This window comes from Mirounga leonina, unplaced genomic scaffold (assembly GCF_011800145.1).
Source record: "Mirounga leonina isolate KUSES-001 unplaced genomic scaffold, KU_Mleo_1.0 Mir_204, whole genome shotgun sequence".
NCBI classification, from domain to species: domain Eukaryota; kingdom Metazoa; phylum Chordata; class Mammalia; order Carnivora; family Phocidae; genus Mirounga; species Mirounga leonina.
In genome coordinates, this window is record NW_023270513.1 from 13,300,257 (window position 1) to 13,305,207 (window position 4,951).

Sequence of the window (4,951 nt, forward strand, 5' to 3'; positions counted from 1 at the left end):
GAACCAGAAAAGACCCTGAATAACCAAAGGAATGCTGAAAATGAAAACCAAAGCTGGAGTCATTACAAGTCCCTACTTCAAGCTGTATTACATTTTTTTTTTTTAATTTTGTTCGGTTAGCCACCATATAGTACATCATTAGTTTTTGATGTAGTGTTCCATGATTCAATAGATGCATATAACACCCATATAACTCCCATCACCCAGCTTATCCATCTCCTCACCCCCCTCCCCTCTGAAATACTCAGTTTGTTTCACAGAGTCGACAGTCTCTCATGGTTTTTCTCCATCTCTGATTTGCTCCCTTGAGTTTTCCTTCCTTTCCCCTTTGGTCTTCTGTGCTATTCCTTATGCTCTACATATGAGTGAAACCATATGATAATTGTCTTTCTCTGACCTACTTATTTCACTTAGCATAATCCCCTCCAGTTCCATCCATGTCAGTGCAAAAGTTGGGTATTCATCCTTTCTGATGCCTGAGTAATATTCCATTGTAAATATGGACCACATTTTCTTTATTCATTTGTCTGTTGAAGGGCATTTCAGTTCCTTTCACAGTTGGCTATTGTGGACATGGCTGCTATGAACACTGGGGTGCATGTGCCCCTTCTTTTCACTACACCTGCATCCTTGGGGTCAACATGTAGTAGTGCAATTGCTGGGTCATAGGGTAGCTCTATTTTGAGGAAACTCCATACCGTTTTCCAGAGTGGCTGTACTAGCTTGCATTTCCACCAACAGTGTAAGAGGTTTCCCCTTTCTCCACATCCTCACCAACACTTGTTGTTTCCCGCCTTGTTACTTTTTGCCATTTTAACTGGTGTAAGGTGGTATCTCATAGTGGTTTTGATTTGAATTTCCCTGATGGCTAGTGATGTTGAACATTTTTTCAAGTGTCAAAGAAGACATACAAATGGCTAATAGACCTTCAACTTTATGGTCAACTAATCTTTGACAAAGCAAGAAAGAATATCCAATGGAGGGGCGCCTGGGTGGCTCAGTCATTAAGCGTCTGCCTTCGGCTCAGGCCATGATCCCAGGGTCCTGGGATCGAGCCCCGCATCAGGCTCTCTGCTCCGCGGGAAGCCTGCTTCTCCCTCTCCCACTCCCGCTGCTTGTGTTCCCTCTCTTGCTGTATCTCTCTCTGTCAAATAAATAAAAAAAAAATCTTAAAAAAAAAAAAAAAGAATATCCAATGGGGAAAAAAAAAATCTCTTCAAAAAGTCGTGTTGGGAAAAATGGACAGCCACATGTAGAAGAATGAAACTGAACCACTTTCTTACACCATACACAAAGATAAACCCAAAATGAATGAAGGCCCTAAATGTGAGACAGGAATCCATCAGAATTCTAGAGAACACCAGCAGCAACTCTTTAACCTCGGCCACAGCAAATTCTTGCTAGACCCATCTCCAAGGGCAAGGGAAACAAAAGCAAAAATGAACTCTTGGAACTTCATCAAGATAAAAAGTTTCTGCCCAGTTAAAGGAAACAGTCAACAAAACTAAAAGGCATCCTACAGAATGGGAGAAGATATTTGCAAATGTCTTATCAGATAAAGGGCTAGTATCCAAGATCTATAAAACTTATCAAACTCAATATCCAAAAACCAAAAAATCCAGTCAAGCAATGTGCAGAGGGTGTGAAGATATTTCTCCAAAAAAACATACAAATAGCTAACAGACACATGAAAAAAATGTTCAACATCACTCAGCATCAGGAAAATACAAATAAAAGGATAAGATATTACCTCACACCAGTCAGAATGGCTAAAATTAACAACTCAGGAAACAACAGATATTGGCGAGCATGGGGAGAAAGAGAAACTCTTACACTGTTGGTGGGAAGGCAAACTTGGGCAATAACTCTGGAAAACAGTATGGAGGTTCCTCATAAAATTATTTTATTTTATTTTATTTATTTATTTGACAGAGAGAGACACAGCAAGAGAGGGAACACAAGCAGGTGGAGTGGGAGAGGGAGAAGCAGGCTTCCCATGGAGCAGGGAGTCCTATGCAGGGCTAGATCCCAGGACCCTGGGATCATGACCTGAGCCGAAGGCAGATGCTTAACAACTGAGCCACCTGGGCACCCCCAAAAATTAAAAATAGGACTGTCCTATGACCTAGCAATTGCAGTTCTATGTATTTATCCAAAGGATACAAAATACCGATTTGAAGGTGCACACGCCCCCTGTTTATAACAGCAATGTCCACAATACCTGAAATATGGAAAAAGCCAGATCTCCATGGAAATTAAATGGATAAAGAAGATGTGGTATATTTATACAATGGAAAATAACTCAGCCATAAGAAAGATTGTAATCTTCCCATTTGCAATGACATGGATGGAAATAGAAAGTATTATGTTAAGTGAAAGTAGTCAGAGAAAGGCAAATACCATATGATTTCACTATATATGGAATTTAAGAAAAAAAGCAGATGAAAATAGGGGAAGGGAAGGAAAAATAAAATAAGATGAAAATGGAGAGGGAGACAACACATAAGAGACTCTAACCTTCTATTTGGAACTTACAGTTCCAACAAACTGAGGGTTGCTGGAGGGGAGGTATATTGGGGAATGGGATATTTAGGTAATGGGCATTAAGGAGGGCACTTGAAGTAATGAACCCTGGGTGTTATATGCAACTGATGAATCAGTAAATTTTTACCTCTAAAACTTATAATACAGTATATGTTAATAAAATTGAATTTAAATTAAAAAAAATTAAAAAAGAACAATTCCAGAAAGGAACACAAAACCGAGTAGTCACTCTTACCACTAAATAAGCAACAAATTTCTAATTCATTTTTCTTTTCTTTTTACTAAGCATCATATGTGCATAGAATATTTTTTTTAAAGGCAAGTAAATTAAAGGTGAAATTCCTTCTTTATACTTTTATTTCTACTTTTTCCAGGATCTCTTTTATTTCTGGTTTTGTTAGCATTTTGAGTTCCTTCAAATTTCACACCTTTCTATAAAGGTAGCTTCAAATAATATTTTATCCTATACGATATTTTAGCAATATTAAAGCTCAGTCTTCTTACAGAAAATCCATTGTGTGGAAATCTTCAAATAAATTTTTCAAACTCCCATTTAAGCATGAAGAGCTGGCACCTTGGGAAGATCCTATGAAAAGGAAGTTCTATTAATACATATCTTCCTCAGTGCTCACTGTGGATTTCTCTATTACTGCTACTGTTAAAAAAAGTCTTAACTAATACAATAACTTTTACTAGCTCCATAAAATCATAACAAAAGGAGAGTAAAAGAGAGCAAGAGGGTAGGCTGTATTGCATTTAATAAGGCTTATATATAAAAATTTAGTAAGGCATTTATCAATTGGTAAAGAGGAACTCTAAATTTAGTAGAATAAGTGTATCTTTTCTTTTAAGTAATGAAAGGGAGAGTGTTCTGAGTCCAATTAATGAATTTGAAAATAAATGAGCTGATTTTAAAATACTGGTTTATTAAACTAATTAAAATGAAATTAATTAGAATCAGGTAAAATGAGTTTTTTTTAATTCCTTTTAAATTGTGATTTTTATGTAGTTAAAATGTATTATGATTATCGTTATCATTATTATTTTTTTCTTTTGTAATAATGAAACAAGCTTTCTCTGCATGGACCAGGCCCTATCTGACAGTTTACAAATGGATCCCTTAAGAATTCTGGGTTCTGATACACAGAGAGAGTTCATATCTATGCTATATATAATTTTTACTGTTACCTGGCTATGAAGACACTATCTACCATATTTACTTTACAAGTGGCAAATAAATAAATTGCCATCAAAACATAACCATCTCGGCCAATACTAGGCTGAAGTCCTAGGGCTTGAGGAGAATAAATCATTAAAGAAATGTCAATAACAAGACAACAAATGTGAATTGACCCTCAGAAATCATTTTCTTTTTTTTTGTTTTGTTATATTATGTTCAGTTAGCCAACATATAGTACATCATAAGTTGACAGTTAATTTTCATGTGTTGTACTGAATGGGTTTTCAAATTTCAAAATAGAATAAAAGAGCTAAGCTATGTGTGGATGAACACATGTCAAAAAATGGATAGGGCGCCTGGGTGGCTCAGTTGGTTAAGCAACTGCCTTCGGCTCAGGTCATGATCCTGGAGTCCTGGGATCGAGTCCCGCATTGGGCTCCTTGCTCAGCGAGGAGTCTGCTTCTCCCTCTGACCCTCCCCACCTCATGCTTTCTCTCTCTCTCAAATAAATAAATAAAATCTTAAAAAAAAATGGATAGACACATTTCAAACATTCTTATATTTCCAAAATACCTCAAAAAATCTTTGATGCCAAATAACTGGTCCCCTATTAATCAGCCATTTTCATAGGAGAACTTGAGTTTTCAGTATGAATTTTTTGCTTTTTCTCCATCAAGAACACAAGCCAAATGATACAGAAGTTTGGAATATTTGTTTAGTTAGAAATTATTGATGTTTTAGTTTAATTGCAATTTAATAGCTTTCAAAATATATGTTTGGCTCTGGTTCAAACAAAGTTCTGCTTGTGTGTGTAAATATTTTTATTCTGTCATAACTTATTAAAATGTATGCCAATCAGCACAATTCATTTTGGCTACAAGATCTTGGTCTAGTTTAGTTCAAGTTTTGCTTTTCACAAAAGAGACCAGCAGCTAAAGTTTCCCTGAAAAAAAGGCTTTCAATAAATTCTTAGTCCAACCACTTCCCTCCCACCTATTAACAAAGATAAGCCAGGACCTAAATACATATTTAGTCTTGCACCCACTGACCCCAAAAAAGTGCACATCTGGGGAAGCAAACCAGAGCATTGCTTCCTGTGAGACAACCAAGTTCTTCAGAAATAGCAGGGCTTTATATGACCTGTTTATGAGTCAGGAGACAAGACTTGGGCTGAGAAACTGCAAATGCCAGAGGCACAAAATGTTAAGTAGCTGATCAATAACATTG